The 14,615-nt window shown below is 57.7% G+C and overlaps 1 protein-coding gene across 3 annotated transcripts in view; it reads right to left on the bottom strand.

The window, feature by feature from the left end:
* APBB1 (amyloid beta precursor protein binding family B member 1) overlaps window positions 1-14,615 on the bottom strand; it is a 138,492-nt gene that overhangs the window by 113,127 nt on the left and 10,750 nt on the right. For all 3 annotated transcript variants that reach the window (XM_075584349.1, XM_075584350.1, XM_075584351.1), the window contains exon 2: window positions 5,974-6,019. The gene's annotated coding sequence lies outside the window, so the exon portion shown is untranslated. The remainder of the gene's footprint in view (window positions 1-5,973; window positions 6,020-14,615) is intronic.

The following is a 14,615-nucleotide window of genomic DNA, read 5'->3' as shown; positions in this document are numbered from 1 at the left end:
CACTGCGAGACTGTCCCTACCATCACCAAGTCCCCGAGACAAAGCCTGTCCTCCCACTTTCTGTGACACAATGAGATACACAGGGGAGACACAGCGACACTGCGACACTGTCCCTACATCACCATGTCCCCGAGACAGAGCCTGTCCTCCCACCTCCGGTGACACAATGAGATACACAGGGGAGACACAGCGACACTGCGACACTGTCCCTACCATCACCAAGTCCCCGAGACAGAGCCTGTCCTACCACCTCCGGTGACACAATGAGATACACAGGGGAGACACAGCGACACTGCGAGACTGTCCCTACCATCACCAAGTCCCCGAGACAGAGCCTGTCCTACCACCTCCGGTAACACAATGAGATACACAGGGGAGACACAGCGACACTGTCCCTACCATCACCAAGTCCCCGAGACAGAGCCTGTCCTACCACCTCCGGTAACACAATGAGATACACAGGGGAGACACAGCGACACTGCCCCTGAGTAATATATTGGGAGCAGAGACACGCTGCCTATTACCTGAGTAATATATTGGGAGCAGAGACACGCTGCCTGTTACCTGAGTAATATATTGGGAGCAGAGACGCACTGCCTGTTACCTGAGTAATATATTGGGAGCAGAGACACGCTGCCTGTTACCTGAGTAATATATTGGGAGCAGAGACACGCTGCCTGTTACCTGAGTAATATATTGGGAGCAGAGACACGCTGCCTGTTACCTGAGTAATATATTGGGAGCAGAGACACGCTGCCTGTTACCTGAGTAATATATTGGGAGCAGAGACACGCTGCCTGTTACCTGAGTAATATATTGGGAGCAGAGACACGCTGCCTGTTACCTGAGTAATATATTGGGAGCAGAGACGCGCTGCCTGCTACCTGAGTAATATATTGGGAGCAGAGACACGCTGCCTGTTACCTGAGTAATATATTGGGAGCAGAGACACGCTGCCTGTTACCTGAGTGATATATTGGGAGCAGAGACATGCTGCCCGTTACCTGAGTAATATATTGGGAGCAGAGACATACTGCCTGTTACCTGAGTAATATATTGGGAGCAGAGACACACTGCCTGTTACCTGAGTAATATATTGGGAGCAGAGACATGCTGCCTGTTACCTGAGTACAGGCATACCCCACTTTAAGTACACTCACTTTAAGTACACTCGCGAGTAAGTACATATCGCCCAATAGGCAAACGGCAGCTCACGCATGCGCCTGTCATCACGTCCTGAACAGCAATACCGGCTCCCTACCTGTACCGAAGCTGTGCGCAAGCGGGGAGACTATAGAGCCTGTTACACATGCGTTATTTACATCACTTATGCACGTATATGATGATTGCAGTACAGTACATGCATCAATAAGTGGGAAAAGGTAGTGCTTCACTTTAAGTACATTTTCGCTTTACATACATGCTACGGTCCCATTGCGTACGTTAATGCGGGGTATGCCTGTAATATATTGGGAGCAGAGACACACAGCCTGTTACCTGAGTAATATATTGGGAGCAGAGACACGCTGCCTGTTACCCGAGTAATATATTGGGAGCAGAGACACGCTGCCTGTTACCTGAGTAATATATTGGGAGCAGAGACACGCTGCCTGTTACCTGAGTAATATATTGGGAGCAGAGACACGCTGCCTGTTACCTGAGTAATATATTGGGAGCAGAGACACACTGCCTGTTACCTGAGTAATATATTGGGAGCAGAGACACACTGCCTGTTACCTGAGTAATATATTGGGAGCAGACACACTGCCTGTTACCTGAGTAATATATTGGGAGCAGAGACACGCTGCCTGTTACCTGAGTAATATATGGGGAGCAGAGACACGCTGCCTGTTACCTGAGTAATATATTGGGAGCAGAGACGTGCTGCCTGTTACCTGAGTAATATATTGGGAGCAGAGAGACGCTGCCTGTTACCTGAGTAATATATTGGGAGCAGAGACACGCTGCCTGTTACCTGAGTAATATATTGGGAGCAGAGACACGCTGCCTGTTACCTGAGTAATATATTGGGAGCTGAGACACGCTGCCTGTTACCTGAGTAATATATTGGGAGCAGAGAGACGCTGCCTGTTACCTGAGTAATATATTGGGAGCAGAGACATGCTGCCTATTACCTGAGTAATATATTGGGAGCAGAGACACGCTGCCTGTTACCTGAGTAATATATTGGGAGCAGAGACACGCTGCCTGTTACCTGAGTAATATATTGGGAGCAGAGACACGCTGCCTGTTACCTGAGTAATATATTGGGAGCAGAGACACGCTGCCTGTTACCTGAGTAATATATTGGGAGCAGAGACACGCTGCCTGTTACCTGAGTAATATATTGGGAGCAGAGACACGCTGCCTGTTACCTGAGAAATATATTGGGAGCAGAGACACGCTGCCTGTTACCTGAGTAATATATTGGGAGCAGAGACACGCTGCCTGTTACCTGAGTAATATATTGGGAGCAGAGACACGCTGCCTGTTACCTGAGTAATATATGGGGAGCAGAGACACGCTGCCTGTTACCCGAGTAATATATTGGGAGCAGAGACACGCTGCATGTTACCTGAGTAATATATTGGGAGCAGAGACACGCTGCCTGTTACCTGAGTAATATATTGGGAGCAGAGACGCACTGCCTGTTACCTGAGTAATATATTGGGAGCAGAGACGCACTGCCTGTTACCTGAGTAATATATTGGGAGCAGAGACACGCTGCCTGTTACCTGAGTAATATATTGGGAGCAGAGACACGCTGCCTGTTACCTGAGTAATATATTGGGAGCAGAGACACGCTGCCTGTTACCTGAGTAATATATTGGGAGCAGAGACACGCTGCCTGTTACCTGAGTAATATATTGGGAGCAGAGACACGCTGCCTGTTACCTGAGTAATATATTGGGAGCAGAGACACGCTGCCTGTTACCTGAGTAATATATTGGGAGCAGAGACACGCTGCCTGTTACCTGAGTAATATATTGGGAGCAGAGACACGCTGCCTGTTACCTGAGTCATATATTGGGAGCAGAGACAACCTGCCTGTTACCTGAGTAATATATTGGGAGCAGAGACACACTGCCTGTTACCTGAGTAATATATTGGGAGCAGAGACACGCTGCCTGTTACCTGAGTAATATATTGGGAGCAGAGACACACTGCCTGTTACCTGAGTAATATATTGGGAGCAGAGACACGCTGCCTGTTACCTGAGTAATATATTGGGAGCAGAGACACGCTGCCTGTTACCTGAGTAATATATTGGGAGCAGAGACACGCTGCCTGTTACCTGAGTAATATATTGGGAGCAGAGACACGCTGCCTGTTACCTGAGTAATATATGGGGAGCAGAGACACGCTGCCTGTTACCCGAGTAATATATGGGGAGCAGAGACACGCTGCATGTTACCTGAGTAATATATTGGGAGCAGAGACACGCTGCCTGTTACCTGAGTAATATATTGGGAGCAGAGACGCACTGCCTGTTACCTGAGTAATATATTGGGAGCAGAGACGCACTGCCTGTTACCTGAGTAATATATTGGGAGCAGAGACACGCTGCCTGTTACCTGAGTAATATATTGGGAGCAGAGACACGCTGCCTGTTACCTGAGTAATATATTGGGAGCAGAGACACGCTGCCTGTTACCTGAGTAATATATTGGGAGCAGAGACACGCTGCCTGTTACCTGAGTAATATATTGGGAGCAGAGACACGCTGCCTGTTACCTGAGTAATATATTGGGAGCAGAGACACACTGCCTGTTACCTGAGTAATATATTGGGAGCAGAGACACACTGCCTGTTACCTGAGTAATATATTGGGAGCAGAGACACGCTGCCTGTTACCTGAGTAATATATTGGGAGCAGAGACACGCTGCCTGTTACCTGAGTAATATATTGGGAGCAGAGACACACTGCCTGTTACCTGAGTAATATATTGGGAGCAGAGACACGCTGCCTGTTACCTGAGTAATATATTGGGAGCAGAGACACGCTGCCTGTTACCTGAGTAATATATTGGGAGCAGAGACACGCTGCCTGTTACCTGAGTAATATATTGGGAGCAGAGACACGCTGCCTGTTACCTGAGTAATATATTGGGAGCAGAGACACGCTGCCTGTTACCTGAGTAATATATTGGGAGCAGAGACGCGCTGCCTGTTACCTGAGTAATATATTGGGAGCAGAGACACGCTGCCTGTTACCTGAGTAATATATTGGGAGCAGAGACACGCTGCCTGTTACCTGAGTGATATATTGGGAGCAGAGACACGCTGCCTGTTACCTGAGTAATATATTGGGAGCAGAGACACGCTGCCTGTTACCTGAGTAATATATTGGGAGCAGAGACGCACTGCCTGTTACCTGAGTAATATATTGGGAGCAGAGACACGCTGCCTGTTACCTGAGTAATATATTGGGAGCAGAGAGACGCTGCTTGTTACCTGAGTAATATATTGGGAGCAGAGACACGCTGCCTGTTACCTGAGTAATATATTGGGAGCAGAGACACACTGCCTGTTACCTGAGTAATATATTGGGAGCAGAGACACGCTGCCTGTTACCTGAGTAATATATTGGGAGCAGAGACACACTGCCTGTTACCTGAGTAATATATTGGGAGCAGAGACACGCTGCCTGTTACCTGAGTAATATATTGGGAGCAGAGACACGCTGCCTGTTACCTGAGTAATATATTGGGAGCAGAGACACGCTGCCTGTTACCTGAGTAATATATTGGGAGCAGAGACACGCTGCCTGTTACCTGAGTAATATATGGGGAGCAGAGACACGCTGCCTGTTACCCGAGTAATATATGGGGAGCAGAGACACGCTGCATGTTACCTGAGTAATATATTGGGAGCAGAGACACGCTGCCTGTTACCTGAGTAATATATTGGGAGCAGAGACGCACTGCCTGTTACCTGAGTAATATATTGGGAGCAGAGACGCACTGCCTGTTACCTGAGTAATATATTGGGAGCAGAGACACGCTGCCTGTTACCTGAGTAATATATTGGGAGCAGAGACACGCTGCCTGTTACCTGAGTAATATATTGGGAGCAGAGACACGCTGCCTGTTACCTGAGTAATATATTGGGAGCAGAGACACGCTGCCTGTTACCTGAGTAATATATTGGGAGCAGAGACACGCTGCCTGTTACCTGAGTAATATATTGGGAGCAGAGACACACTGCCTTTTACCTGAGTAATATATTGGGAGCAGAGACACACTGCCTGTTACCTGAGTAATATATTGGGAGCAGAGACACGCTGCCTGTTACCTGAGTAATATATTGGGAGCAGAGACACGCTGCCTGTTACCTGAGTAATATATTGGGAGCAGAGACACACTGCCTGTTACCTGAGTAATATATTGGGAGCAGAGACACGCTGCCTGTTACCTGAGTAATATATTGGGAGCAGAGACACGCTGCCTGTTACCTGAGTAATATATTGGGAGCAGAGACACGCTGCCTGTTACCTGAGTAATATATTGGGAGCAGAGACACGCTGCCTGTTACCTGAGTAATATATTGGGAGCAGAGACACGCTGCCTGTTACCTGAGTAATATATTGGGAGCAGAGACGCGCTGCCTGTTACCTGAGTAATATATTGGGAGCAGAGACACGCTGCCTGTTACCTGAGTAATATATTGGGAGCAGAGACACGCTGCCTGTTACCTGAGTGATATATTGGGAGCAGAGACACGCTGCCTGTTACCTGAGTAATATATTGGGAGCAGAGACACGCTGCCTGTTACCTGAGTAATATATTGGGAGCAGAGACGCACTGCCTGTTACCTGAGTAATATATTGGGAGCAGAGACACGCTGCCTGTTACCTGAGTAATATATTGGGAGCAGAGACACTGCCTGTTACCTGAGTAATATATTGGGAGCAGAGAGACGCTGCTTGTTACCTGAGTAATATATTGGGAGCAGAGACACGCTGCCTGTTACCTGAGTAATATATTGGGAGCAGATCATTCTCTGTGGAGATCGAGCCCTGCAACAAGAGAAGAGACACTTATACTGTGCACAGAAATCTCACAAGGGGAGGAGGGGCAGAACGCGAGCGCGGGGTACAGAGCGCGGTATGAAGGATAAAGAGCGCGGGATGAAGGATACGGAGTGTGTGCGCGGGCGGGATACAGTGTATGCGCGGGCAGGATACAGAGTGTGTGCGCGGGCGGGATACAGAGTGTGTGCGCGGGCAGGATACAGAGTGTGTGCGCGGGCGGGATACAGAGTGTGTGCGCGGGCGGGATACAGAGTGTGTGCGCGGGCGGGATACAGAGCGCGGGATGAAGGATACAGAGTGTGTGCGCGGGCGGGATACAGAGTGTGTGCGCGGGCGGGATACAGAGTGTGTGCGCGGGCGGGATACAGAGTGTGTGCGCGGGCGGGATACAGAGTGTGTGCGCGGGCGGGATACAGAGTGTGTGCGCGGGCGGGATACAGAGTGTGTGCGCGGGCGGGATACAGAGTGTGTGCGCGGGCGGGATACAGAGTGTGTGCGCGGGCGGGATACAGAGTGTGTGCGCGGGCGGGATACAGAGTGTGTGCGCGGGCGGGATACAGAGTGTGTGCGCGGGCGGGATACAGAGTGTGTGCGCGGGCGGGATACAGAGTGTGTGCGCGGGCGGGATACAGAGTGTGTGCGCGGGCGGGATACAGAGTGTGTGCGCGGGCGGGATACAGAGTGTGTGCGCGGGCGGGATACAGAGTGTGTGCGCGGGCGGGATACAGAGCGCGGGATGAAGGATACAGAGTGTGTGCGCGGGCGGGATACAGAGTGTGTGCGCGGGCGGGATACAGAGTGTGTGCGCGGGCAGGATACAGAGTGTGTGCGCGGGCGGGATACAGAGTGTGTGCGCGGGCAGGATACAGAGTGTGTGCGCGGGCAGGATACAGAGTGTGTGCGCGGGCGGGATACAGTGTGTGTGCGCGGGCGGGATACAGAGTGTGTGCGCGGGCAGGATACAGTGTGTGCGCGGGCGGGATACAGAGTGTGTGCGCGGGCGGGATACAGAGTGTGTGCGCGGGCGGGATACAGAGTGTGTGCGCGGGCGGGATACAGAGTGTGTGCGCGGGCGGGATACAGTGTGTGCGCGGGCGGGATACAGAGTGTGTGCGCGGGCGGGATACAGAGTGTGTGCGCGGGCGGGATACAGAGTGTGTGCGCGGGCGGGATACAGAGTGTGTGCGCGGGCGGGATACAGAGTGTGTGCGCGGGCGGGATACAGAGTGTGTGCGCGGGCGGGATACAGAGTGTGTGCGCGGGCGGGATACAGAGTGTGTGCGCGGGCGGGATACAGAGTGTGTGCGCGGGCGGGATACAGAGTGTGTGCGCGGGCGGGATACAGAGTGTGTGCGCGGGCGGGATACAGAGTGTGTGCGCGGGCGGAATACAGTGTGTGCGCGGGCGGGATACAGAGTGTGTGCGGGCGGGATACAGAGTGTGTGCGCGGGCAGGATACAGTGTGTGTGCAGGCGGGATACAGAGTGTGTGCGCGGGCGGGATAAAGAGTGTGTGCGCGGGCGGGATACAGAGTGTGTGCGCGGGCGGGATACAGAGTGTGTGCGCGGGCGGGATACAGAGTGTGTGCTCGGGCGGGATACAGAGTGTGTGCTCGGGCGGGATACAGAGTGTGTGCGCGGGCGGGATACAGAGTGTGTGCGCGGGCGGGATACAGAGTGTGTGCGCGGGCGGGATACAGTGTGTGCGCGGGCGGGATACAGAGTGTGTGCGCAGGCGGGATACAGAGTGTGTGCGCGGGCGGGATACAGAGTGTGTGCGCGGGCGGGATACAGAGTGTGTGCGTGGGCGGGATACAGTGTGTGCGCGGGCAGGATACAGAGTGTGTGCGCGGGCGGGATACAGAGCGCGGGATGAAGGATACAGAGTATGTGCGCGGGCGGGATACAGAGTGTGTGCGCGGGCGGGATACAGTGTGTGTGCGGGCAGGATACAGAGTGTGTGCGCGGGCGGGATACAGAGTGTGTGCGCGGGCGGGATACAGAGTGTGTGCGCGGGCGGGATACAGTGTGTGTGCGGGCGGGATACAGAGTGTGTGCGCGGGCGGGATACAGTGTGTGTGCGCGGGCGGGATACAGAGTGTGTGCGCGGGCGGGATACAGAGTGTGTGCGGGCAGGATACAGAGTGTGTGCGCGGGCAGGATACAGAGTGTGTGCGCGGGCGGGATACAGAGTGTGTGCGCGGGCGGGATACAGTGTGTGCGCGGGCAGGATACAGAGTGTGTGCGCGGGCGGGATACAGAGTGTGTGCGCGGGCGGGATACAGAGTGTGTGCGCGGGCGGGATACAGAGTGTGTGCGCGGGCGGGATACAGAGTGTGTGCGCGGGCGGGATACAGTGTGTGCGCGGGCAGGATACAGAGTGTGTGCGCGGGCGGGATACAGAGTGTGTGCGCGGGCGGGATACAGAGTGTGTGCGCGGGCGGGATACAGAGTGTGTGCGCGGGCGGGATACAGAGTGTGTGCGCGGGCGGGATACAGAGTGTGTGCGCGGGCGGGATACAGAGTGTGTGCGCGGGCGGGATGTAGAGTGTGTGCGCGGGCGGGATACAGAGTGTGTGCGCGGGCGGGATACAGAGTGTGTGCGCGGGCGGGATACAGAGTGTGTGCGCGGGCGGGATCCAGAGTGTGTGCGCGGGCGGGATCCAGAGTGTGTGCGCGGGCGGGATCCAGAGTGTGTGCGCGGGCGGGATCCAGAGTGTGTGCGCGGGCGGGATACAGAGTGTGTGCGCGGGCGGGATACAGAGTGTGTGCGCGGGCGGGATACAGAGTGTGTGCGCGGGCGGGATACAGAGTGTGTGCGCGGGCGGGATACAGAGTGTGTGCGCGGGCGGGATACAGAGTGTGTGCGCGGGCGGGATACAGAGTGTGTGCGCGGGCGGGATACAGAGTGTGTGCGCGGGCGGGATACAGAGTGTGTGCGCGGGCGGGATACAGAGTGTGTGCGCGGGCGGGATACAGAGTGTGTGCGCGGGCGGGATACAGAGTGTGTGCGCGGGCGGGATACAGAGTGTGTGCGCGGGCGGGATACAGAGTGTGTGCGCGGGCGGGATACAGAGTGTGTGCGCGGGCGGGATACAGAGTGTGTGCGCGGGCGGGATACAGAGTGTGTGCGCGGGCGGGATACAGAGTGTGTGCGCGGGCGGGATACAGAGTGTGTGCGCGGGCGGGATACAGAGTGTGTGCGCGGGCGGGATACAGAGTGTTTGCGCGGGCGGGATACAGAGTGTGTGCGCGGGCGGGATACAGAGTGTGTGCGGGAAGGATACAGAGTGTGTGCGCGGGCGGGATACAGAGTGTGTGCGCGGGCGGGATACAGAGTGTGTGCGCGGGCGGGATACAGAGTGTGTGCGCGGGCGGGATACAGAGTGTGTGCGCGGGCGGGATACAGTGTGTGCGCGGGCAGGATACAGAGTGTGTGCGCGGGCGGGATACAGAGCGCGGGATGAAGGATACAGAGTATGTGCGCGGGCGGGATACAGAGTGTGTGCGCGGGCGGGATACAGAGTGTGTGCGCGGGCGGGATACAGAGTGTGTGCGCGGGCGGGATACAGTGTGTGTGCGGGCAGGATACAGAGTGTGTGCGCGGGCGGGATACAGAGTGTGTGCGCGGGCGGGATACAGAGTGTGTGCGCGGGCGGGATACAGAGTGTGTGCGCGGGCGGGATACAGAGTGTGTGCGCGGGCGGGATACAGAGTGTGTGCGCGGGCGGGATACAGTGTGTGCGCGGGCGGGATACAGAGTGTGTGCGCGGGCGGGATACAGAGTGTGTGCGCGGGCGGGATACAGAGTGTGTGCGCGGGCGGGATACAGAGTGTGTGCGCGGGCAGGATACAGAGTGTGTGCGCGGGCAGGATACAGAGTGTGTGCGCGGGCAGGATACAGAGTGTGTGCGCGGGCAGGATACAGAGTGTGTGCGCGGGCGGGATACAGTGTGTGTGCGGGCAGGATACAGAGTGTGTGCGCGGGCAGGATACAGAGCGCGGGATGAAGGATACAGAGTATGTGCGCGGGCGGGATACAGAGTGTGTGCGCGGGCGGGATACAGAGTGTGTGCGCGGGCGGGATACAGAGTGTGCGCGGGCAGGATACAGAGTGTGTGCGCGGGCAGGATACAGAGTGTGTGCGCGGGCGGGATACAGAGTGTGTGCGCGGGCGGGATACAGAGTGTGTGCGCGGGCAGGATACAGAGTGTGTGCGCGGGCAGGATACAGAGTGTGTGCGCGGGCAGGATACAGAGTGTGTGCGCGGGCAGGATACAGAGTGTGTGCGCGGGCGGGATACAGAGCGCGGGATGAAGGATACAGAGTGTGTGCGCGGGCGGGATACAGAGTGTGTGCGCGGGCGGGATACAGAGTGTGTGCGCGGGCGGGATACAGAGTGTGTGCGGGCAGGATACAGAGTGTGTGCTCGGGCGGGATACAGAGTGTGTGCGCGGGCGGGATACAGAGTGTGTGCGCGGGCGGGATACAGTGTGTGCGCGGGCGGGATACAGAGTGTGTGCGCGGGCGGGATACAGAGTGTGTGCGCGGGCGGGATACAGAGTGTGTGCGCGGGCGGGATACAGAGTGTGTGCGCGGGCGGGATACAGAGTGTGTGCGCGGGCGGGATACAGAGTGTGTGCGCGGGCGGGATACAGAGTGTGTGCGCGGGCGGGATACAGAGTGTGTGCGCGGGCGGGATACAGAGTGTGTGCGCGGGCGGGATACAGAGTGTGTGCGCGGGCGGGATACAGAGTGTGTGCGCGGGCGGGATACAGAGTGTGTGCGCGGGCGGGATACAGAGTGTGTGCGCGGGCGGGATACAGAGTGTGTGCGCGAGCGGGATACAGAGTGTGTGCGCGGGCGGGATACAGAGTGTGTGCGCGGGCGGGATACAGAGTGTGTGCGCGGGCGGGATACAGAGTGTGTGCGCGAGCGGGATACAGAGTGTGTGCGCGGGCGGGATACAGAGTGTGTGCGCGGGCGGGATACAGAGTGTGTGCGCGGGCGGGATACAGAGTGTGTGCGTGGGCGGGATACAGAGCGCGGGATGAAGGATACAGAGTGTGTGCGCGGGCGGGATACAGAGTGTGTGCGCGGGCGGGATACAGAGTGTGTGCGCGGGCGGGATACAGAGTGTGTGCGCGAGCGGGATACAGAGTGTGTGCGCGGGCGGGATACAGAGTGCGTGCGCGGGCGGGATACAGAGTGTGTGCGCGGGCGGGATACAGAGTGTGTGCGCGGGCGGGATACAGAGTGTGTGCGCGGGCGGGATACAGAGTGTGTGCGCGGGCGGGATACAGTGTGTGCGCGGGCGGGATACAGAGTGTGTGCGCGGGCGGGATACAGAGTGTGTGCGCGGGCGGGATACAGAGTGTGTGCGCGGGCGGGATACAGAGTGTGTGCGCGGGCGGGATACAGAGTGTGTGCGCGAGCGGGATACAGAGTGTGTGCGCGGGCGGGATACAGAGTGTGTGCGTGGGCGGGATACAGAGCGCGGGATGAAGGATACAGAGTGTGTGCGCGGGCGGGATACAGAGTGTGTGCGCGGGCGGGATACAGAGTGTGTGCGTGGGCGGGATACAGAGTGTGTGCGCGAGCGGGATACAGAGTGTGTGCGCGAGCGGGATACAGTGTGTGTGCGCGGGCGGGATACAGAGTGTGTGTGCGCGGGCGGGATACAGAGTGTGTGCGCGGGCGGGATACAGAGTGTGTGCGCGGGCGGGATACAGAGTGTGTGCGCGGGCGGGATACAGAGTGTGTGCGCGGGCGGGATACAGAGTGTGTGCGCGGGCGGGATACAGAGTGTGTGCGCGGGCGGGATACAGAGTGTGTGCGCGGGCGGGATACAGAGTGTGTGCGCGGGCGGGATACAGAGTGTGTGCGCGAGCGGGATACAGAGTGTGTGCGCGGGCGGGATACAGAGTGTGTGCGTGGGCGGGATACAGAGCGCGGGATGAAGGATACAGAGTGTGTGCGCGGGCGGGATACAGAGTGTGTGCGCGGGCGGGATACAGAGTGTGTGCGTGGGCGGGATACAGAGCGCGGGATGAAGGATACAGAGTGTGTGCGCGGGCGGGATACAGAGTGTGTGCGCGGGCGGGATACAGAGTGTGTGCGCGGGCGGGATACAGAGTGTGTGCGCGAGCGGGATACAGAGTGTGTGCGCGGGCGGGATACAGAGTGTGTGCGCGGGCGGGATACAGTGTGTGTGCGCGGGCGGGATACAGAGTGTGTGCGCGGGCGGGATACAGAGTGTGTGCGCGGGCGGGATACAGAGTGTGTGCGCGGGCGGGATACAGAGTGTGTGCGCGGGCGGGATACAGAGTGTGTGCGCGGGCGGGATACAGAGTGTGTGCGCGGGCGGGATACAGAGTGTGTGCGCGGGCGGGATACAGAGTGTGTGCGCGGGCGGGATACAGAGTGTGTGCGCGGGCGGGATACAGAGTGTGTGCGCGGGCGGGATACAGAGTGTGTGCGCGGGCGGGATACAGAGTGTGTGCGCGGGCGGGATACAGAGCGCGGGCGGGATACAGAGTGTGTGCGCGGGCGGGATACAGAGTGTGTGCGCGGGCGGGATACAGAGTGTGTGCGCGGGCGGGATACAGAGTGTGTGCGCGGGCGGGATACAGAGTGTGTGCGCGGGCGGGATACAGAGTGTGTGCGCGGGCGGGATACAGAGTGTGTGCGCGGGCGGGATACAGAGTGTGTGCGCGGGCGGGATACAGAGTGTGTGCGCGGGCGGGATACAGTGTGTGTGCAGGCGGGATACAGAGTGTGTGCGCGGGCGGGATACAGAGTGTGTGCGCGGGCGGGATACAGAGTGTGTGCGCGGGCGGGATACAGAGTGTGTGCGCGGGCGGGATACAGAGTGTGTGCGCGGGCGGGATACAGAGTGTGTGCGCGGGCGGGATACAGAGTGTGTGCGCGGGCGGGATACAGAGTGTGTGCGCGGGCGGGATACAGAGCGCGGGATGAAGGATACAGAGTGTGTGCGCGGGCGGGATACAGAGTGTGTGCGCGGGAGGGATACAGTGTGTGCGCGGGCGGGATACAGAGTGTGTGCGCGGGCGGGATACAGAGTGTGTGCGCGGGCGGGATACAGAGCGCGGGGTGAAGGATACAGAGCGCGGGGTGAAGGATACAGAGCGCGGGGTGAAGGATACAGAGCGCGGGGTGAAGGATACAGAGCGCGGGGTGAAGGATACAGAGCGCGGGGTGAAGGATACAGAGCGCGGGGTGAAGGATACAGAGCGCGGGGTGAAGGATACAGAGCGCGGGGTGAAGGATACAGAGCGCGGGGTGAAGGATACAGAGCGCGGGGTGAAGGATACAGAGCGCGGGGTGAAGGATACAGAGCGCGGGGTGAAGGATACAGAGCGCGGGGTGAAGGATACAGAGCGCGGGGTGAAGGATACAGAGCGCGGGGTGAAGGATACAGAGCGCGGGATGAAAGATACAGAACGCGGGATGAAGGATACAGAGCGCGGGGTGAAGGATACAGAGCGCGGGATGAAGGATACAGAGCGCGGGATACAGAGCGCGGGATGAAGGATACAGAGCGCGGGGTGAAGGATACAGAGCGCGGGATGAAGGATACAGAGCGCGGGGTGAAGGATACAGAGCGCGGGGTGAAGGATACAGAGCGCGGGGTGAAGGATACAGAGCGCGGGGTGAAGGATACAGAGCGCAAAGTGAAGGATACAGAGCGCGGGGTGAAGGATACAGAGCGCGGGATGAAGGATACAGAGCGCGGGATGAAGGATACAGAGCGCGGGATGAAGGATACAGAGCACTGGATGAAGGATACAGAGCGCGGGATGAAGGATACAGAGCGCGGGATGAAGGATACAGAGCGCGGGATGAAGGATACAGAGCGCGGGATGAAAGATACAGAGCGCGGGATGAAGGATACAGAGCGCGGGGTGAAGGATACAGAGCGCGGGATGAAGGATACAGAGCGCGGGATGAAGGATACAGAGCGCGGGGTGAAGGATACAGAGCGCGGGGTGAAGGATACAGAGCGCGGGGTGAAGGATACAGAGCGCGGGATGAAGGATACAGAGCGCGGGGTGAAGGATACAGAGCGCGGGGTGAAGGATACAGAGCGCGGGGTGAAGGATACAGAGCGCGGGGTGAAGGATACAGAGCGCGGGGTGAAGGATACAGAGCGCGGGGTGAAGGATACAGAGCGCGGGGTGAAGGATACAGAGCGCGGGGTGAAGGATACAGAGCGCAAAGTGAAGGATACAGAGCGCGGGGTGAAGGATACAGAGCGCGGGGTGAAGGATACAGAGCGCGGGGTGAAGGATACAGAGCGCGGGGTGAAGGATACAGAGCGCGGGGTGAAGGATACAGAGCGCGGGGTGAAGGATACAGAGCGCGGGGTGAAGGATACAGAGCGCGGGGTGAAGGATACAGAGCGCGGGGTGAAGGATACAGAGCGCGGGGTGAAGGATACAGAGCGCGGGGTGAAGGATACAGAGCGCGGGGTGAAGGATACAGAGCGCGGGGTGAAGGATACAGAGCGCGGGGTGAAGGATACAGAGCGCGGGGTGAAGGATACAGAGCGCGGGGTGAAG

The sequence above is a fragment of the Ascaphus truei genome, unplaced genomic scaffold (genome assembly GCF_040206685.1).
Source record: "Ascaphus truei isolate aAscTru1 unplaced genomic scaffold, aAscTru1.hap1 HAP1_SCAFFOLD_547, whole genome shotgun sequence".
NCBI lineage: Eukaryota > Metazoa > Chordata > Amphibia > Anura > Ascaphidae > Ascaphus > Ascaphus truei.
Note: the sequence above shows the minus strand (reverse complement) of the source record. Positions and strands in the feature narration are given on the sequence as shown.